The 23,916-nt window shown below is 36.7% G+C and overlaps 1 protein-coding gene across 5 annotated transcripts in view; it reads right to left on the bottom strand.

Annotated features, from left to right (window-relative positions):
* Dscam3 (Down syndrome cell adhesion molecule 3) overlaps positions 1-19,346 on the bottom strand; it is a 97,110-nt gene extending 77,764 nt beyond the window's left edge. For all 5 annotated transcript variants that reach the window (XM_083037866.1, XM_083037863.1, XM_083037864.1 and 2 more), the window contains exon 1: positions 19,257-19,346. The gene's annotated coding sequence lies outside the window, so the exon portion shown is untranslated. The remainder of the gene's footprint in view (positions 1-19,256) is intronic.
* Positions 19,347-23,916: the final 4,570 nt, after the last annotated feature.

Below are 23,916 nucleotides of genomic sequence, written 5' to 3'. Positions count from 1 at the left end.
AGTGCGCGCGCGATCGTAATTAACCGCGTTTACGCAAGTGTCGTGCGAAATTGTCATAAAGAAGGAGCAGCAAAGGAGGAGCAAAAGGAGAAGGGAGGCATTTGGTGACGGCGGAGTATTGTGAGTAATTTATAACTTGTTTATAATTTATATCATTCCTCGCTTTTTAAATTAAATTTTGCTTGTTTGTATTTCCACGCTAGCGATTTTATTATATTATTGCGTAATATATACGGAAAGAATTTTCTTTTAGAATTTACCCTAAAAATCATGGTAATCGTGGGACAATATGGTATGGAAAGAATTTTATGAGAATTTCTCTGATTAATATTTATCACAATAAAAATAATATCTATCACAATAAAATATAAAACATGTTTGATTAATTTGATTAAACTGCATAGTAAAGTTAATCAAACATGTTTTATATTTTAACGTGTAGATATTATTATTTTTATTATAATAAATATTAATCAGAGAAATTCTCATAAAATTCTTTCCATACCATATTGTCCCACGATTACCATGATTTTCAGGGTAAATTCTAAGAGAAAATACTCTCTGTGTACATGCACATATGTATATAAAATATGTATATAAAATATGTATATAAAATGTCCATATCTCTTACATTTTCTAATTTATGCAGAAAGAAAATCTGCCTTCTTGAAAAATATCTTTCCAATTATCTTTATTTGTTGTAAATTCTCTTGCTCGTGTCTCGCATAAAAAAAAATAGAGACAGAACTTAGATTAAAGATACCGGCTCGAAACGAAGGTATACATATACATTCTCTGACGAGAAATCGAGCGTTGGTTATTTTCGCTAGTTCAAACGCTCAAGTTTTTCCAATTAATCTCAGTCCCGTCCGGGGGAAGGCGTCCGTGTTTTATCAACGACAAATAAACCGACGTTTTGACCCAAGGGTCTTTGATCGCAGCTCGAAATAATTGAAATTTAAGACGCGAAACGAGCGTACGGACGGTGACTCTTCCTCGTCGTTGCCTCGACTCGATTCGATCCAATTAAGCGCGGCCCCGAGGGCCCCGCTGTCGGGAACTTCGATTCTCTTTTCGTCCTGCTCTCTCTTTCTTTCTCTTTCCCCTTTCTTTCTTATTCAGCCACTCCTGTCTTCCTGGAGACCCTTACTGCGTTAAGGAGGTGACATTCGAGCGTGAGCAAAAACCGGCCGAGACGAAACACCCTTCTCTATCTCTTCCGTGCGCGCGATATACTCGTTACCTTAATTACATTTGGAACGTAAACCACGTAATCAAAGGGGACGACCCTACCTCTTTACAACAAGCAAATATTTTTCGGCACACAAAACGAAGTTTTCGCGAAGCAGAACCTGCGACAAATTCGGTCATATGTCTCGTAAGATTCAACGTTGTTATTTCTTACCATTGAAAATGCTTCATTATGCACTTGACACTCTAAAGTGTTTCTCATCGATCGTGTCTACCGTATTAAAACAAATTTTATTAACGGTCAATATAATTTTCATAAGTTTTGACACAATTAAATTATACTATCTAATTTTATTTCAATTTTTTTTTCTTTTTTTTTTTTTTGATAAAATTAAGTCATAAATATTTTTCGAAATATACATTTGTCTTGTTCGACATTTGCTCGTAAAAAAATGGCACGATTAATCAAGGATCACACGATTAATTATTGTATAATTAAGGATCTCAGTATTAATACGAGCAATAAAGATAAGTCACCATCCAATGTTCCCAAGATTCTCTTCCGCCTTATTCTTGTTGCAATCTTGAGGTCGACATTTAGTCTTCGAAGGAACAAACGGGCAAACGCGAACTACAAGTAACGTCACCTCCATTAATCTTCCTCCCGCTCGGATTAGATTTAACCTAAGGGATTCTCACGATCTTGTCTCGACCGAAATTACGATCGCGACCTCTTCGTGACTCTGCATCATGAAAGCTGATTCATTTCGGGAAGGAGAACAATATCCGGAATAATTGAAAATAGAGTACATAAAATATTTAGTAAATCAAATAGTTTATGTATCAACTCTATAACATGATAATTACATGATTATTATGTTAAACTATTTTGGAATAGCACTTGTCGCAAACAGCATTCAAGATTGTACGTATACCTATATATGATTTAGAAATCTTGCTTCTAAATAATATTGAGTGCTTTTTCTCTCTATAATCATATTATATACAATTATCTCTACCAATTTATTGCTGCAGGATATTAAATTAAATGTACAGCATAACACTCTTTAAATTATAAGATAGTAACGCGTGTTAAAATATGATTATGTAATGCTTCTCTCTCTCTCTCTCTCTTGAGGCGTGATCATGCGTTTCCGCCAATTGCAGAGCAATGCTCTTAACACGAATGTTTCTAACCACGAGCTTGAAGATAGACAACGAACAATAGTGCGACAAAGAATAATGGATAGCAATGAGGTATTGTTTCGTGCCGCTTTCAACGAGTCCAATTAAAGCGCGTCCTTCCGTCGGCTTAAAGCCGGGGACACGATAAAGTTTTTTTTTTTTTCACCGGCGACGAATGAAACGGAGAATTATGTATCCTAGGTTTCAATAATAAAAGTCTCGTTATGCGCGTTGCCGTTTACGCTCTCTCTTTATAGATAATATAGATTATCACGTTTCCTGTCCGAATGTTTTCTATCGCTGATCGCGATTGCGCGTCGCGGAATAATTAAAGCATAACGAATTGACAATGTGGTAAAATTCGTATTGATTTTCCCGCGACCTTTTCTGTTTTCCGTACCAACGATATATATACGCACGGTTCGACAAAAACACTCGACACGTTTAGTTTCGCTCGATGGTCGACAATGAGAGGACACGCTTCGCCCAACATTGGATCGATCTTATTGAGAAACTTGAAATGCGCTAGCTTGAAAAACGGTTCGTTTTACATCTCAAAAATGGACATTTTTATTTTAACGAGGCGTAGGGAAAAAATTAGACGAAGATTTATTTAACCTCATATATGTATATTCCGCGAATTCTGGACAAGCATAAATTTCAAGTAATATGCGACGCGAGATGTTTTTTTTTACATAAATTATTCATGCAAAAGTCGCACAAGACTGACGCTAAATCTGGATTAACACGGGTACTTTTTTTTTTTTTTTTTTTTATAAAATGAGTGCTCCTCGTCGATGTGGCTGCGACAGCCGGATCGATACCGAACGAAGACGCCGAAGTAAGCGAAAAACAAAATTCAATTAGAAATGCAGGCCGCGGGAAGGCAAAGCCGGAACCGAGCATCCGGCAAGCCGGATGTAATGCTATTACCAGCGACTGAAATTGTATTCCGAAGAATCGAATTTGCGGTCAAACAAAATGGTCGTGTGTGCAATGCTCATCGAACGATCGATGTGGAACGATTCTGCTCGCTAGAGCAAGAAACGAGCAACTCTATAAACTTCTTGGTGGAAGGAAATGGAGAAAGGGAAGGGGGAAATAGAGGAAGAGAAGATCTTACTTCTGCTTGAGTAGAATAGCGGTATCGATATCAAATGATAAACTCTCTTGTATAAGAAATAAGAAGGATGAATCAGTCGCAGAAGGAGAGAGAGGGAGAGAGAAAGATGTTAAAGAAGCTTTGGGTCAATATTTGTTGGCGGTATCTTATTATTGAAGAGATTATTGAATATCTGACAACAAATATCTAAGGATTATCAATAATGAAAAGAAAGATGGAAATCAGATTGTTCCTTGCATTATGGATGAATAAGTCGAATGATAGCTCAATCTTACAACCGTACACTGGAGCCCAACCAGAGAACTCCAGAGTTCTTGCATTCAGAGTATTCGAATACTCACATTCTCACATTAATATTTTCTTTCACATTCTGTTATTCTTCATCCTGAGATATTTATAAGATACCGCGAACAGACATCTACTATATTTTATTGAAAAAAAAAAAAAAAATAGAAATAATAAAGAAACTAGAAACATAAATCAACATCTCCGAGTTTTATAAACTTCGATATGCGCTTCTAGATTTAACAATTACAAGCTTTCGAAGAATTGTTTTAGCTGTGCGCGATTCGAACTGACGTTTCGATAGACAGAATTTTTTACTGTGATCAGCAGCTTTTTACCGTGTGAAAATAATGAATGTTGTAGTGTCTCAGAGCGATACAAATAGCAATCTTTTTTGTCGCGTCAAAGGGAGCAAGTCATACCTGCCTGCGTTTGACAGTCTGACTTCTATCTTGTACAGCGCGATGTAGAATGCGCGAGTTGGCGTATGTGCGAAGAAAAAAGGGGAACGAGAAGGGCGAGTAGAAAGGGGTAGGTCAAGTGCATTCGAACAGACACACTCGACCGTCCGACGTTGTTCGTGTCTTTGTCTCCCTGTCTTTGTCTCGCGCGATCTGCGTCTTGTTGCTCCGTCCCTCTGATCCTTTGTATCGTTTTACAATAGGAGCGACGTAGATAAAAATTTTTGACCCGGCGCCCTCGCGCCTGAAAAAACGAAGCACCGTTCATTTTCGTGCCACTTCGTTGCATCCTCACTCACGAAGGGATCGGTAAGTACCTTCGGAAGTAATCGCGAAAAAGTCGTGTAAATATTGCCGCGCGAGTGACAGATGGCTTTTAAAGAGAATGATTTATCAAAAGTAAATATATTCATTTACTCTTGTTACATTGATGTAAATCAAACTGAGATTTGACAAGTTTAATTACAGATATATAAATGTCTCAGGTTTATCTCATTTTCAAATTGATTTTGCTCCATCAAGAACGTTAATTATACGACGTTAAAAGAGAAATAGATTTAAAAGGAATTTTCCGTTTTAAGAACAACAACATTGTGAAATGTGTTACTATGATTATTACAACTAAAATTTATGAGCGGAATTAAATTAAGCGCATGATGATGTTTTTACTCAGAATAATCAGAGTAAGAAAAAATGCGACTCTTGATACGTGTGTTTAGTTTTTTTATACATCATATGATGAATGTGCGGTTCAGTATGAAAAGCGTTAATTTAAACAAGAGTCGCTTACGTGAAATTATGCAATGGGTTAACATAATTTTCAACGGAAAAGGAAAGACCGACCATAAATGGTCGCGGTCTTGGTACGAGAAATCACAGCGGCGGCAAAAAAATGCAATGCCGGGCGCGATTTTTCGCTTCGCACGTGGAGATCCTTCTGCACTTTCATATAGCGATGTTGGATCCCGCTGTTACCGGATAATCCATTTTCCAACAATCACTCTAATGGCGGTATACATTTTGTTTTGATATTGCGGTTTTATTAGTTTCGTGTTAGTTGAACGAACGGGGCAGAACGTCGATACATTACTTTCATTATCGAGAAACATCGACTTTGTTTACGCAAATTATGTCTTCACGCTTTTAATTAATAACTTTGAGTGTTCCTTTTGTCTTATGCGACATATAAAATTCGTTTTACAACTCGTGTGATTCTATCTAATCCGACGGGATTCGCGCACTTTAAAATTCTATTTTCTTTTCCGATGCTTCTGTCGCTTACGCTTTCTTATCTTTTGTTACGGCTTTTGTTATAATAAATGTACATACATATCAAAATTGCTTAATTTTATAATGTGTCATGTCAAATAACATGCGAAATGTAAAAATAACGTGTCATTTTCTTAGCTCGTGAATACGCAGTAATAAATATATGTATCGAAATTGCTTAATTTCAGAATGGACATGTGTCGTGTCAAATAATATGCGAAATATAAAAACGTGTGTCATAAAAATTTAGGACAGAAGACTGATTGAAAAGATCTATTAAAAAATTGACATTTCCTGAGTGATATATGTATTATACGTATAATTCATTAAAATATTACGCTACATTTGTTGACTTCATCGAAGCTATAATCGCCATCCGAGAAATAGTCTTGTATATACAAAATGATTGCGCGACATCAATTAATGAGCGAAAAATATACATATATATAAATGTCGATTACAATTTTTTAACTCTATAAAAATTCTACGCTGAACATAAGGTCAAGCAATTTTAGCAAAACATTTCGTACACGGGAAAGCTTCTCTCGACATCTCCGCGATTTCGAACATCTCCTAGCATTTCACAGTCGTGTCTCATGCACTCACATGTACATTATATGTATATACATACACACACATACAGGCATGAGCCACATATGCACCACATATGCACGAAAAGAGCGCACCTTCTAACCCGAGCCAACAGCTCCTGAAAACGAACTGCTTTTCGCCACTGTGGAAACATTTTTAACCCGGTGCTCGCTCGTTTCTCTCTCTAAATCGCTCGGTGCCGCCGCGATACGTTAGCAGGTCCCTCGAGCGGGGGTTCGCGCCACCAGACTCGTTTCTTTCAAGCAACCACCGTTGGGATCAGAGTAGCCGTCGCGCGGTTATCGATATTCCTCACGGATAATCGTCTTACGATCCTCGCTCCTTCCGTCTCCTTCCGTCCGCTATCCCTTGGTCGATCCGTTCCGAGCTTTCGAGAGACCCCGGGTTGTTTGTCTCGGGACGGAATAAGTAAAGTAAGTTTCGCTTAGCTCGCGTGGATGGGGAAAAAGACTCTATTGCGAAATGCAGCCTGTGTAGCCAATATACGTCGCTTTAACGTCGCCCGTCGGTGAGGTAATTTGCGTGAAACGCATTCTAACTCATAAATTTCCGCTCCAATTACTTGCTATGCACTGCCGCGGACAGCGCGGAGTTGCGAACGTTCCTTTTTCGAATGCACGAAAATTGTTTTCGCAATTTTTCCGCGCGTCCTCGAAAGAAAGAGTGTCGCAATTCTTCTGTCCGCGACAGACAAAGTATGGAGATTGATATCCGTAGAACCATAGTACCGAAAAACTTTCGGCAGTATGAAAGGAATTAAGAATTTCAAGTTATCGTTTTATTGTTAGGATCAGTTGTCTATATAACTCGCGGAAAAGTTGCGAAAAGTCGACTACTTTCATTGTCTTATTTAATTTTTAATTTTAATCTTCTTCGACCCTCCTTCGTCGTCTCTCTTTTCGAACCACTTCCGTCCTCGTTTCTCTTCCAGAATTATTACGAACCGCAAATCGTAAAATTATATTACGATATATGTATTGCGAGACCTGCAAGATTATGTATCATTGACATATTTTATGGCGAGAAAGAGGAAGGAGAACTGTTCGCTGGGGAAGCGTGGAGGAAAACATCGGTCGTCGGGATGGCAAGGGATGAAATGCGCCTGCTGGCTCTTATTTGCATTCTCCCGACACAAGCACGATTCCATTTCCGGTGGCAGTAGAATTGTTTCGCGCGGTTGGTCAAACTTGAGATCGATTTTCGTTCAAATAGACGATCTTAAGGCGCAGTCGTAAGGGAGTACAGATTCATCGAGAATAGTTAAACGTGATTTTTGATGGTTCAAAAGAACATTGCCGACGTATCGAAAATTTAAAAACTGAAATGTAAAAAAGTTATTAAGATTTCACGTTATTAATTTACCGAACAAATCCAGAATCTTTAATGTAACGCAATGAGAAAATATATGGAAATGATTTAGACTACTTATTACAGAACTTTCAACTTCTGCCGACTTACTCTGCTATTTATCTGCATCAAATATAGCGACAGAGAAAATATTTATTCGGCAATTTTCAGCAGGAATAAGTAAATTATAGTACGCGGAATAGATCCCATCACGTATTTGACATTTATCACATTGTCGTCAGATTAATGTTGTCGCGTCGTGTAAAATTAATCGAATTTATCAAGCACGCGTTTGCGCGAACGCGTTGCTCGCTTAGTATAGTATCATATCTCCCCTCGACACAACCATCCATAATTTTCGATCATAATCGTTTATATCTTCTCGTACGTTCTAAACGTGACCGATGATAGGCGCTTTAAAATCGTCAATTTGGTACCGCGCAGAATTTATTGCCCCGACTTTGACATCTTCTTTCGAAAAACTGCAGCGACCCTCGATGATCATCTCGATTACGTGTGTGTTCGTCGTTTGTCGCAACCGACAAGCTCCGATCTGAATCGACGGATGGGCAGCGAGTTAACGGTACGCTTACCTCACTCCTATCCGGGTGATTATGTACGTTTCGCTCCCGTGCACATTCATCTCGTTACAAACCGCCTCATTATAGTCGATTGCTTTCACTGCGCGGACGCGTCACGCGCACTGCGGCTAGCTGCGGACACGTTGATAACGATAATACTAAATCCAGAAGACAGAGAGAGAGAGAAAGAAGAAGCCGGGAATTGACATTTGCAAAACTGCTTATCTTAAAATCTTAATTCTGCGTGATTTTTTGCTCTTTTGAATTAAATTATTTATTAAATTTTATTAAAAAAAAGGTGCACACGATGCTGAAGAATGCTTAATAACGATTTCTAATATGTGTCGTACACATGGAATTAAATTAAAATATTAATTAAAATGTTTTGTTGGTATTATAATTGGATTTTTCAAGATTTCGTAAAGCTTTAATATATGTACGTATATATTTTTTCAGCTGAATTTCCTGAACATAAGTTATTCATTCGTAACTCTATGCTAATAAAAAGTAGCCGATTTTCTATTAAAATTTATAGATATCATATCTCTCTCTCTCTCTCTCTCTTTCTCTCTCGAGTGCAAAATACAATATTTACGATGAGCCGACCGAACATTAGTATATGATCGCCCATAAATGCTCGCGGTCTGTGGATATCCACGTCGAAGTCATCTTAACGCCCATAAACGAACGTGCTCGGTGCTTATGTCGCGAGTTTAATTATGCACGCATTTACCTTGTAATTAGCACGGGCTGTTTGGTTACGCCGACCCGATACTCACGGAACTGTAACTCACGTGACCTGTTTGTGAGGTTTGAATTACGTAATACGGACTGCTATCCACATACACAAACTCTGGAAATGACACGCCTATGATACATGACCGTGCCGTATGTATATCTCGCAAAGATGATTACATATGTAAAGGTATTTGTTTTAAATTAATGCCACTTGATCGGCTCTATAAAATACATCGCGGCATTATAGCCCCATGTTTATTTACATCACATCCGCAGCATTTTTAATGTTTGCGTGTAACGCGACACTGCTGCTGCATTAATGAATGATACAATAGGCGCTCGATTACTGGATGAGAAATAAATTCCAACCGTGTGAAAAGAGAATCCGAAATTGTATATTCAAAATTTCTATATAAATCGTTTAAATTTTAATGCAATTATATCATAACGAATTAAATGTACTTACTTTCACCTTACTTATTGTTAGCTATTATTTTCTGAAATAAGGAAAGATAATTCACGACATTTATTTGTCGATAAAACAGCTGGTAATGCACATTTAAAGATAATTTGAGACTCCAATTCCTTCTACGCGAGCGCACTCGAACGACAAGGAGAGCTATATCGGCGATTACTCCGTTAAATGGTCCGGAAGTATTAAGTCGATCGCGTACGTACGACAAAGTGGATTATCGGTCTTCTTTAAATCGGTCCTTTAAGAACGAAAGGAAATATTTTTCGCGCCGGAAATTTCCGAGGATAATCATTCGCAAACGCATAGATAAAAATCGAGATTTTTCTAATTTTAAGGTTGGTGAAAAAGACGACGATTATTCGAAAATGGTACATGTATTATAAATGTACATACGTAAATGATCCGTCGCCATATCATTGAAAGAATTTTGAAAACAGGTAACGCGCTCGGCTAATAGGAAGAATTTGACGAAGCAACAAGTGTTTCCATTATTGTCCGCTGCATCAATTCCCGTTTTCATTTTAATTATTTGAATTAACTTGGTTATTGAATTACTTAATTGTAACATTATCGAGGTGATTACGTCACGATCTCTCCGTCAAAGTTACTAATAATTTTGCAACAACGTTAAATACTTGGCGTCCCAAAGGCGGACAATAATGGCGGGCGTCGAACAGCAATGCTTTGATCAAACGCGTTAATGGCACACCAATGGCACAACAAACACCACTACGGAGCCGCAGAATGCAGAATATATTACGCGATGTAAACAAAGTTTGCTGATGAATTTAACATTAAAGATTTTTTAAATCAAATACTAATAATACGGAAATTAATGACATAAAAATTAATTTTTTTTTGATACTATAACCGTCGTGGTAATCATATTAGATGATAATATTCACTATATAGGTGCAATAATGTATCAGAAATAAACGAACGAGCAATTGAGGTAGTTTAAATCAAAGTGCGTGGTCAGTCAAAGTAGTACGAATTGGTAAGCGGTCAGCCGAAGTAGTACAAGTCGGCGAACGGTCAGGCGAAGTAGTACAGATCCGTGCGTGGCGAGCCCGATACAAGTCAGTTGATGATATCAGCGATACCGAAAACCTCTATTATTGTCGGTCGTCGGTCTGTTCGTCTGTTTTAATTTGCTAAAATTGTTTTTGTTTTTTTGTTTTTTTGATACTATAACCGTCGTGGTAATCATATTAGATGAGAATATTCACTATATAGGTGCAATAATATATCAGAAATAAGCGAACGAGCAATTGAGGTAGTTTAAATCAAAATGCGTGGTCAGTCAAAGTAGTACGAATCGGTAAGCGGTCAGCCGAAGTAGTACAAGTAAGCGAACAGTCAGGCGAAGTAGTACAAGTCGGCGAACGGTCAGGCGAAGTAGTACAGATCCGTGCGCGGCGAGCCCGATACAAGTCAGTTGATGATCAGCGATAGCGAAAACCTCTGTTATTGTCGGTCTGTTCGTTTGTTTTAATTTGATAAAATTGTTTGTTATATTTTTAATTATTTAAGTCGCGGTCCCTTCGAAAAATTCTCAGAAAATTTTTTTAAAATAGTAAGAAAATTTAAAACAGATTGAAAAGATTATTTGGAAGTAATGCTTATACGCGGATAATGAAAAAGCATTTTGATTGGTAGAATTTCGCCGGTCTCTCATCTGTAAATTATTTCAAACATCGTAGAAACATCGAATATGTAGCTGTTGAAATATTTACACGTTTTTCATCTCGTCGAGCGCGTGCCTCCTTTTGGTCTCGCGAGACGACGACGTGAAGAGGAAAGGATGCGGAAATGGATGACGATGGGAATTAGGTTTTCCGAAGGATATGTGACCGGCTTTCCTAGATGGTGTCTCTATACGATGTCAAAGTACCGCGACAGCCAACTTTCTCGTAAAGCTTTTCTCTGCTTTCAACACCTCCTTGCAGTACGCGACATTCCGTTTCGTAAAAAAAAAGGAAACGCGTACGAAGTTTTTTTTATTACGTTACAGTCACGACCGGCACGCGGAGAGTATTCCAATAAACACGAATCTCTATATCGTCTGAGTTGTTAATCCTTGAACCGCGACGAAAAATTTTATTTACTTCGAACGAGGGGAAAAGGTTGATTGAAAAAAATGAATGTTAAAAATATTTTGTTTATCCGATCCTCTCTTTGTATATCGCTACAAGCTAAAATATTTATTACAGAACGGTTTTAGTAGTTAGCAATGCTTTCGGAATTTTTCATTTGTTTATGAAAAATTCAACAACTTTATCTAGCGTCGCATTGTTTATTGATAAAATGCCGTAACAAAAGAATTAAAAAATATTACACAGTGCGATGTTTTCCACACATTAGTCACATCTAACGAGCAAATGTATGAAAATTATTGAACCGTTCTCTGCTAAAAAGCAAAAAATGTTGGAGAATGAAAAGTAAAATAATTTACTATTTTATATATATCTAAATCCACGAATTAAATATTAATTACACTTTTCACACTGTACCATTCGAGTGTACGAGATTTTTAATCAAACCCAACAATAGTTCGAATTGATATTTCTCCGTTTTTCCCGCGTACTTGTGCAAAATCAATCCACGGTAGGGAATATCGGTGTTAGTTGAGGGGGCGAGAGAAACACGCAGAACGCGGTGCGACGCAAAAATCGCAAACGGACCGAACAAAATGTGACGGGAACAACGCGGCGAGGTATGCATTGTCTATCACGAATAACGGTGAAAACATCGGCAATCCCGCGACGACATACGACAACAAAAATCCACGTAAACGTCCGCGAAACGCGCGACGAGGCGCATGATGGGACAATCCAAAGAATCTTCCGAGGAGTGAGTTTTCGCCGATCGTTATATAACCGGAAAAGCTCGGCCGCGATAAAAGCGACGTAAAAGGAATCCAGGGCTGATTCCCGCGAGCGCGCACCGCCGTCTCCGGCGCGTTAATTGTAATGGTATTAATTACGATAATGGAGCGCTTCCCTCTCTCCCCACATCGTCCCCCCCCCTCTCTCTCTCTCTCACCCCATGCTGTATCTCTCCTCCTCTTTCGTGCCTACGCATCCCTTCGCGCCCACCCCCTTCTCGCTCGCGCCGTGCCGCTAACCCTTCCATTCTCTACCCTTTGTTCCGTTCCCCGACGCTGGCGTCAATTAAGTGGATATCTCAAACGAAAAATTCTAATAAGCCCGTTGAAACGAGTCCGCTCCAAAGCTAGAGCGTGGTTCTTTATGGAGCTTCAACGGGATCGCCGAAGCAGATGGCGGCGTCGCTGATGGTAAATTTTTTTTTCTCGTTGCCAATGGCGCCGCTTCGTCCTTTCCGAAAGTGCGAGACGACGAGACGATGAAGACTTCGTTTCGCGAGTAGTTGGAGTACGTTCGATCGGCCGGAAATCTCCCGCGAGAATAGCTCAACGGCAGGAGAGCCTCGCGAGAATTCAGGACTTCCCTCGGTGAGCGAGATCTATCGACGGCAAGGGAAGAGGGTTGATGACGGGGAAAAAGGGAAAGAGAGAAGAAGGGTAGGCCCGGAAGAGGGAGGGACGGTAGAGGAAAGAAGTGCAGTTCGATACAGGTGAATACGTTTTCGAAAAGGCTACGAGAACTTTGTCTCGTATCTGCCAGGCTTCAAACACTTTTGTTCCCTCACTCTTCTTACTTTGTTCCCGAGTAGTGTTATTTGACGTCCGTAAACGAATATAATATGGAGTAGATATACATATATATGTATATGATGGTACGGAAATACTGTATTTTAGATTGCCTTTGTAGAGTTACGAATACGTTTGTCGATATAATGTATCGCTCGATGCCTCTCGACGGGAGATCTTTGACGAGTTCAAAGTCGCTCTTGCTTTAGCCAACGTTCGGCGAGAGATCGTTCCATATACGACACAGCTTCTCAATTTGCATTAAATATGCCTCAATTAAGCCTCGGTTTTTCCGACAGCCTTAACTTGTTTGCATAAGGACATTGAGACAGATTGAAAGAATCATATGGCAATGTATTCATTTAGATATAATCTTATAAGAGGAATTTACATAATTTCTCGATATCCTTAATATGTATATACGACTGCACTGAAAGTAATAGACTTTAGGGATATGATGAGTTAAACTAATCTATATAATGTTATAAGTTATAAATATATATAAGCATAGCGTTTTATTTTCAAAAAGTTAACTCTTTGTAAATTTTTTCGTATATACGTTAAACTTATACATTATTTAAAATGGTTAGAAGAGATAAAAAAAATTATAAATACTAATAAAGTAGAGATAAAAATATTTGACGAATCTTGAATCTTGAAATCAAGTGCACATGAATTCAATTCTCGCCGGTAATTATGCTAAACACGCGTAAAATTATCTTTCAAAAAATGATTTATAATATACACAAAAATTACACACTTTAATTAAACATATTTTGTATTTAGGCAATCGTATCTGTGAATTTAGTAATAAAAAAACTAGATTGCATAATATTTATAAAGTTTCTTCAATGAAACTTAAAATTTTTCCCTGTTCGAAGACTGTTCAAAGTGGCTTTGGTGGCTCATGATATACGATCGCGGAGGGACTCTCACATTAATTTATATGCGGACAAATTAATTATTCCGTCCGCGTTATAAATGCTCTCCGTGGAATTATGCCGTTTCCTTGGCGACGAGACTTATTGATAAAATTGTAATATACTATCATTAAAAGGCAAATACGATGTCACTGAACGATAAAGCGAATTTAGAGCTTATCCACAAAGATATAAGTTAATTAAAGAATTCTTCATTATTCAATAACGTGCATCATTAACACAGATTTAGTGTTTAGGATTGTCGATATTCGCGGTACCGTTCTGTCTATTCGAAGCATACATTTATATCTTTATATCTATTAATTTTCTCTAAGCGGTATAAAGAAGGAAAGAGACATTCGTACTCGGACATTCATTTACGATATACATTAAACCAGTACGTATTATATGTCGCTAAATGGAATATTGCGAACATATAATTATACGAGGAGTAATTATATTCTTACGATTCGATATAATGCAGTTCGATATATGTATTATCTGCTATTTTCAAATTATATAAAATGATAATACATTATACAACTTAAATAGTTTTAACATGTATGCAAGTGATAAACAAATTAATTAATTTCGTAATAATTATAAACAAGTAGTAATTAAGAAGATTATTATCAGTGCTCTTAAAAGAAGATTTAAAAAATAAAGAAAATTTTTTTCAGAATAATAATTCTTGCATTGTCAAAAAAGTTGGAAACATTGTTTGACTTAGAGTGATTTGTAAATACAGATTGACTTGCGGACGAAAAAGATTAATTTTGCTAACTAAACAATAAATCTGCTAATTTCGTAATGATATAAAATTTCAAAAGTAATAGATTCCGTTTATTACTTGCATAAAATTTGTATAGAAATCTCATTCACATAAGATCTCTCTTTTATAAATTTACATTAATTACGGAAAAGTAATTTTCGCAGTATCGAGAAAAAGTTATTGAATGCATAAAAATAGTTAGCTATATTTCTGTACAGATTTTAATTTTCATAGATGGAGAAGAAAGTTTAATTAGTATTTAAAGTCTATAGATATGTGCTCTTTTGTAATAACAATCGCCTTGTAATACGTGAATATTATAAAAACACATAAATTTTTTATTTGAATTTGAAGGATATTTATAGTTAATCATCTCTTTGACATAAATGTAACATAATACGATTTTTTTATTTAAGGGATCATAAAGAACATACTTAATCTATACTGATATTTGATAAGGCGAGATCAAAAGGTAGATATAATCATAGAAAGTTTCTTTTTACGCACAAGTTTAATTCTCTTTTCTGAAGAATATAATCGAATTCTTTTTATTGGCTATAAATTTCGTGAATACATCTAAAAAAAAGTAATGTTCTTTAATCGTTTAATACACTTTTTACCATACTTTTTTAATTTCACAGATCAATATGTTTTGTTTGTTATTTTGTCGCAACTTTTACTTCTGCAATAATTTTGATATAGTTATTTTGAAGCTTTTACTAAAACGAAAAATATCATACATTTTAATGTACTTACAGATCGGAAAAACAATTAAATTGTGCATTAATAACATACGTAATGAGTAGAATGCAAAATACGTATAAAGTAAAATTTATTTAACTCATTAAATAGTCAAGTTATATATGTATATTAAAACATTTATCCCGATATGACGTGAACGAGATGTATTCTGTTTATGAAATGGCTGTTACGTAAAAGAATTTTATTTCGCTCTTTTCTGTTTTCGTTTTGCTTTTTGACAAGAGTTGAAGTTACAACCGCAATTAAGAAACGTGCCGCGTATATATATAGAGGAAGTAAATTCTCCTTAAAAGTGTACCGTAGGGAAGATTCCAACGCTGGCAGTGTTTTAGTTTTTAGAAATTAGTAACGACCCGGAAGCACTTGAAAGAGTAGATACAGTAGGCGGAAGTAGACAACAACGGATAATAATGACCAAGTTGGTTACATCGTGGCTTTGCGTCGGCAAGAAGCGCGCATAGTCGTCCTTCTCTATATCCAGACTTTAGAAAAAGGTCAACATCCACTGATCATGATGAAAGTTCCGCCGTCAGGAAATTCCGGAGTATATACAATTGTACTCGCAGTTTGATTCTCTTATATATAGAAGATGCGCGTTTGCGCTACTATGTTATTGTCAGAAAAATAACTGGAATTGATATAGCGTATTTTTTAATAAATTTCCGTAAAATTGTACACTTCATACGTCCCTCGCGCATATCGATTGACTTCTTTCTGATGAAAATTCCATGCGAAAGAATAATGAAATTTACTTCATTTATTAGGGAGCTTTTACTCTCGCTTATTCATCAAGATATTAAATTTCGGGGAGAGTGTAAATTAATATGGAATCCATATAAAAAAAAAAACGTTTTTTCATCCCCACGTTTTATTATTTCGAAAGTGGTTCTTTGCAAGCCTTTTTTGGACTTACGTGTTCGCCGTATCTGCCAATTTCCTTCGATTCGATATTGATCGCGCGAGGAATGCTAAAATTTTCATAGAAACCGCCTCCGTTTCTCAGATTGTAAATGAGACGAGAGGCAATTAACCCTCTCCCCTCCCGCTCCGCGCACGGGATTAATCGGCGACACCCTCGACACCGCGGGAATTACATCGCATCGACAAAAATACGATAGGCGGCTTGTCGCGCGGAGAAAGGAAGCCCATTAGCAACGTCCGTGCGGGAGCGAAGTGGTCGTTCATTCATGAACTCGCGGGCGTAGCATCGTAGCCGTACTACTACAACTACCACACACACATCCTTCCGCTACGTAATATTAACGCTCTATCGTTACTACTACTACGTCGCGATCTACTACGCTACTACCACTTTTACAACAGCATCGCCAACGCCACCACCATTACAGCCATCGCCATCATCGCCACTACCACCCTCAGCACCACCACCATCACCACCACCACACACTACCACCATCACCACCACTACTACTACTACCACCGCCTTCGGTGTACCAACATCGGTTACGTGTTCTACCACAAACCGGCATCGGCATCGTCGCGGCGTGCCGCGTTCCTGGCGTTCTTATGCGCGAGGTGCCTCAGATACTCTCGTCGGATGCAACGGCCTTTTAGCCGATGCACTTCCGTGTCGCCGAACTCCTTGACATTGAGAACACCGACGGCGATTCCTCGACGACTATGTATCGCGACTATTCTAGTCGTTCCCCGACTAGTCGGAATCTAATCGAACGAATGCCGAGAATACCTAATCTTCTAGCGTCTCTGAGAACGTTCAGGATTGGACGTATCGTCAATCTCCTCCTCGATTTGTCTCGAATGCAAAAAATAAAAGTAATGAGACAGTGTCTGAGAGTGTGTGAGAGAGTGTCTATTTATTTATTCGCTTGCTTTCGAGATTTTGTCGCACATTTTTTCCAATATTTGATATAAAAACAAACTTTTGATATAAAAATAGACTACAAGTGATACAAGTGAAGTGACACGAGCAAATGTTTGTGAACTTTTTTTATTATGATTCTAGATATAGATTCTAACTGATGTGTAAATCAGATTCCAAATCGAGATTCGAAATTTAATTATTATTTGACCTGAATTTAATATATCGTCTTTCTCGAGACTTTAGTTTTTCTGACTAATTGACAGACTGATAGAAATTTGTCAATTAATTAAGATAAGATTGTTATCTTGTTTTTAGCCATTGTTACAAAAATAACTGACCGTTCTACATTTTAAACAATTTACCATAGCAATAATTGTCTTTGTTAAATCAAGCACGGATAAATAAGTTACGCCGGTCATTTATCTCAATTATTGCAATCGCGACAGCAAGCACGTTAATAGCTCGAGGTTATTTCCCATGTTCGGTCGAAACTCGCGTTAATTAGGAGCTCCTCTCTTCCAGGACAAGGCGGGAGATCAGCTCTTAATTTTGATAATGGATCAGAAATTTGTAGAAGCAATAACAGCGATGCAATTATTTTAGCTCCCTATAAATACGCTGACGCATTCAAACTATAAACTTAAATATACTATTTTACAAAACATAATTAAGGATATACGATATTGCGCGAAACACGCTACATGCAATCATCATTTTCGATTCGTGCTTAATCTTTGATAAATGATCTTTGATCCGATCAAAGTATATTTCTGTACACATACAAGAAAGCAGTAACATGAAAAAAAAATATCAATAATCACTTTTCGATAATGGTATCTCTCTTAAAAGTCTCCGTCAGCGTACCTTTTTTACCGTGACAGGTCGTTAGACGATACGAGCGGACATTTATTTTACAAGTTTGTCAGTCGATGCGTCCCGAGAAATGTGATTAAACTTTCGTGGCTCTTACGGAAATCGATCAAAAACATCGTCCCCGTCGCTCGCTCGGCGTCGCTTCCGGTTATCCCGACAGCTTTAAGGTCAACGCGCATACTAGGGTCCTTGACACTGAAACAACACGAAACTTCGGCAACTTGCCGGCAAGTTGGCGAGATTTCCATACGTTATTCCCCGGTACGAGGGCAATGCGTCCAATTAAGACGACGAACGAAACTTTGACTGTTTCAACTTGAGCAACGCAAAATGTTTTAGTTCGTATATTTCCTTCGTTAGACGTTACTTATAGCTGAACAGAGAAGAAACGAGCTCGGAACAGAATGTAAGAACACTTATAGAAAGTGTCAAAACTGTAAATGAGACACTTGACATAAAAAGTATGAAAAATAAATTGCGTCGGTGAATAAATTCTCTATGTTTATGTTCGTGTAATTACGTACTTATACATATTTATTTAAACATAGATGCTATCAGAGTTCGTAATTAAAATGTATATTAAAATTAAATTAAAACGGTCGTTTAAATAATAAAACTCATTATTTATCGACGAATACATTATTTTAATTCATCTTTTTCATTATTCATTTTAAAATAGCGACACTTTTTACAATATAATTCTTTAAATCTTACTCGGTGCCTTTAAAAAGTTAGCGCGCGCGATGAAAAAAATATTCTCACATAAAACTTAAATTAACCGATCATACTTTAATCGATTATTCACATTGCTATGCAATTGCATTGCATCTATTCTATAATCTTTACGCTATTAATTACACTACAAATTTAATTTATAATATTTCAATATAAGCGGCTGAAAAAAAAGTCAATTTCTACGATTCTCCCCGGCGTGATTCCTGGTTCGATTTTTTCGAATAAAAAACTCGCGATCAATGATGACGTTCGGGCTGATGGCAATTTGTAAAATTGCCGATTATCTATTTCTCGAAAGCACGCGCGACTGACCAATCCTGGTTAGGATAAGGGTAACGTCGACAGCGGTGGTGACGGTGGTGTTGGTGACGGCGACGCGGAGAAACAGAAGTTACAAAGAGATATTCTCACCCCCGAAGAGCAAACAACTCTCTCGCCGCTTCCGCCGGAGCCTCGGACCGTAAACACACGTCGGTGGCTGGTCGCGTACTGAAGTTTCCACCGCCGGTGGATTCAGCATCCCCGAACGGGATGGGGAGAAAGAGGGACATCGCACACCAGCGTTCGACCCCACCGCTATCTACCTACCACTGACGCGAACACCCTTTAACCCTCCTCCGTTCGGCGCCCTCCGGTCCGTCACTCGAAACCGTCACCGTTTCACCCTATGCGAGCCACCACCGATCCCCTTTATCGTAATACCTGAGTAGGGGGAGGGAAGGGGAGAAAGATGCGCGAAGATAAGATGCTTGACATCTGCGATACTGTTAACTCGCAGGAGATGGAAGCTAAATTTGTCCGGCTATTTTTTTACCCTCGATTCATCTATAAACATGTGTGCAGAAACTCTTGCAGCGTGTAAAATCGATCGGAATTGTGACACTCGAGTTTTTTCAATCGTCGCGACCGACGATTGTTGTAAAAGTAAAAGAAGAACGGTAGTTGGAGGTGCATATTAGATAATTTATATATAATTACATATATAATACTAATTCTTTTTCTATACAATGTCATATTTATAAAATATAAAAGCTGCAGATATAATATTTTACGAAAATAATTAACTTTTATTGATTCACATTTATCGTAGAAAACGGAAAAAGATAATAGTTCGCGCGTGGTTAGAGATGGAAGAATCGGATCAAGAGATGAAACCACACACATACGTATGTACATAAGAGCTGGCTAGACCGCATTGAATGCGCTCTCGCCAAGAACCGTCTAAGGAGCCAAGAGAGAGAAATTTCACTCTAGATCCTAAACTGTGGATCGTACTAAACACTTTTCTCTCTCACTGGCCCCACACTGGCACTAAAGCCACCTTCGTTCTTACGAGTATTCGTCCTAATAAAAGTAACCGTTTGGCCGGCGAATCTCTGCCGACGAGCCTCGACAAAAAGTCGTTGAAACTCTCCAAAAGTTTTCCACCTTCGTTCAGCAATATATTTCATTGTCGGCTGCCATATAAATTGTGAGAGATCCGCGCGGTCTAAGGTTTAGTTTGTGATTTAGGAAACGTTCCGGAACGTTCCGCGACTTTCAGGAGAGATCAAATCCCCTGGAATCAACGCGGTACTCGGACTTTGAAGATCTCGCAAGTCCCGCGTGATTTAGAAAAGTTTTCAGCTTTCTCCGCCGAAAGTTTTTGTATCTCTGACTTTTTGCTCGAAACTCTTTGGGAGCCTTTCTTCGCACGCATCCGCATTCCAAATGCATATCACGTACGTTCGTATGAATATATATTGGACCAGCCGACATATATAATGGTTCCGTGACGTATTTGGATAACGCAAAAAATAAAATGAAATCAGACGTTTCATTGAAAGTTTTTTGTTTCAGGAATTTCAGTTTTACAATGATGTATATCTTTTCTTTTTCTCGCAACTGACCGCGTAAATTTCGTATTGTAAATTCGTGCGCGAATATTTACACATACAACTCTAGTATTTTTTTTTTAATTAATATCGTAAAACATGTCCAATTGTTTTTTGTGAACGGTGCAACATAATAGTTTGCTGCAACATTTTTATTACATTATATTGTTGGAATTTTTATCTCGATATTTTTTATTTAAGTTAATAAAAGCGAACAAAATATGTATGAAAATTTTATTATGATATTTATTTATATTTATAAATTATTACAAAACGCAAAGTGGAGTACTAATTTTTTATATTTTTATCATTATTTATTTAATCATTTTCAATTGTTTGTTTGAAAAACATCTCATGTAAAGGATAAAAATGTGCAATATTTAATCAATTAAAGTTTTAAAATAACACTTATCAACTTGACTGAACTCTTCATCAAACATTGAAAAGCTTCCTCGCTTTTCGATAAATAAACATGCTCTAAAAGCTTCGACATATGTTTCACGCAGTATTTATATTTGTTCTTTTGCTTTGTAACCCGAGTGGCGTGAGTGCATGTGAATGTTATATAAATCGGGACTGGCAACAACATGGTATTAGTCCGTAAATCACGTGGAGTGGGATAAGTTTGAAGCATAAAGGAAGTAAGTTTTCGCGAAAAGCATGGAAAGCTTCGAGATTGGTGATAAACCCATGACTTACCGTTTATTTGAACTTTTCATGTGCAAAGACATTTTATATATGGTTACGTTAAAAAGTTTTGATACAGTAAAACGAGAAAAAAAAATGATATACAATAATGCATAAATTATAACAAAAATTTATCGACAGACATCCGATTGCGATTTGTAATATGAGAAACATTTATATACCTAATTATATACGAGATATAATGGTGCGTGATGTGATACATGTATACCATCAGACAAGCTCATTTTCATGCATGAAATCTTGTAGCTTCATAATTAGTCACTATCAAAGTATGTCAACTTAATTCGCGTCCACGCTCCGCTGACTTTTTTATTCTAGTGATTCACATTTTTAAATACTCATGGCAATTTGTTTTTCTTAAATATTTTGTAGAAAAAGGATACATACATATGCATTTTCCACGAGAAAATCAAAGATTATATTAAAGCATAATATTTTGGTATTTTTAATTAACAAAAACAGCTTGAATGTGCAAATATTTAATTTACATAATTAATAAAATACTATATTAAAGCATGTTTGCAATACTAATTGGTATACTCTATTAAATAAATCATTAAATATTGCTAAATCAATAAATGTGGGGAGGGAGTTGTTAATGATTAAAGGATCTTTGCCTGTGTGGAGCATTAAAAATTTGATGTATTTACACAGACGATATGATGTAAACAACGTATATGTATTTTTATTTCAGATAAATATCTCAACATTGAACATTGACTAATGTATAAGTACATCGTTTACTCGTTTATGTCGCAGTGCGTGTGTGGTAGTCCGATATATTTTCGTTTAATATGTTATATACTTCTTCTATCTATCGCTGATCTCTACGGGTTCCGTTACAAACTAATCGCTTAATATCGATTATACGCAATAATGATTTTTATCCCTAACGTAATATCTTTATCATCCCTGTATGCAGTTATTTTTTACTCGCGATAATCTGTCTCTTATATCTACCGATAAGATCGTCGTTGTAATTCGCGTCGACGATCGTTATATCGTACGTAACGTTTGCCTACTAATTAACTAATTTTTTTTTATCACAATTACGGTATTATTATTAAAGCCGTTAGAGCGCCGGGCGAACCTTGCCGGAACACTTTGATGATCCGTTTATTTCTGTATGAGAATAATTATCGAAGATAATCACCCCTCTACACGCTCGTCTAGCGGGATTTTATTCCTCGCGTAATTTACTTTCGATTGTCCTTAGCAAAAATTTCGCCGCTTAGTTAATTGATAAAGAAACGTTAGCAAAGGGGGGAACAATTAAATGCTTCTTTATAAAATTTTAAATATATAAGCAACAGAACTCTTTGATGTTTAATCAAACTTAACATTATATGTAACTTATATTGAATTTTAATTAATTAAATTTATTAGACTTTTATTCTCTATTAATTCAAATTAATTAATCTTTTAATTTAAATCGAGTTAAATTAAATTAAATTTTGTTGAATATAGTTACTTGGATGCATGAATGTAAAAAATTGAGAAATATCTGAATCGCGAAATTTCGTTAAGGACACGATTTTCTCGATTGTAAATTCTTTAAAGGATAATATCTTGTTATCTTTATATCGACTACATCTTTTTTAATCTGTATATTATATTATGAGAGACGTTCTGTGGTCACATCAATATCATTTTCGCAACGTCATTTTCTTTCGCTGTCGTTATATTACATCTTCTAATATTGCTTTAAATATCCTTTTTTTCATACAAAGCAAGCAACGAAATCGGCATCAAAGTTGTCTTGTATTTGCGAATTTGCCGAATCGCTGACGCCCGATCGGCGAGCGCGATATTTAATGTCTTGGATCACTTTCTTGGCGCTTTCTCGTTAAACAATAATATATATTTAATTAATTAACAGTATCGCTTATTGCTGCTGTTTCGTGCATTGACTTGAAGGTGATGCCTTGCTGAGAACGAACCAAGCTGCGTGACATGGTAATCTATTTAGAACTTAATCAGAACGAGATGTTAGATATACACAGACATAGATAGGTGTTATTTTACAAATATATGAATTAAAAACAAAATAAACAAAATCTTGAGACATTAGATATAATGATAATTAATGATACATAGTTTATAGAAGTACCAAGAATTTATAATATTAGAAATACATATATTTAACGACATTAGAATATCCTAAAAATCAGAAGCGTATTAGTCTTATTATATATTGTGTATCTTTCCTTCCTATAGACATCTAATTTAATACTTACAAGAGACAGCTTCACGCTTAATTTACCCACTTTTTTATGACATAAATTATGAAAGCTAAAAAAAGATACAGGAACTGAAAATTCTGGGATTGAACGGAAATAAAGATAGACGTACACATCTAATTTAATACTTACAAGAGACGCAGCTCTACGCTTAATTTATCCACTTTTTTATAACATAAATTATGAAAGCTAAAAAAGATACAGGAACTAAAAATCCTGGGATCGAACGGAAATAAAGATAGGCGTAGA

The sequence above is a fragment of the Prenolepis imparis genome, unplaced genomic scaffold, assembly GCF_030444845.1.
Source record: "Prenolepis imparis isolate NDT839.2.m4 unplaced genomic scaffold, iyPreImpa1.0 SCAF_5, whole genome shotgun sequence".
NCBI classification, from domain to species: Eukaryota; Metazoa; Arthropoda; class Insecta; order Hymenoptera; family Formicidae; genus Prenolepis; species Prenolepis imparis.
The sequence above is the reverse complement of the archived record's forward strand: the minus strand, read 5'-3'. Positions and strand labels throughout refer to the sequence as shown.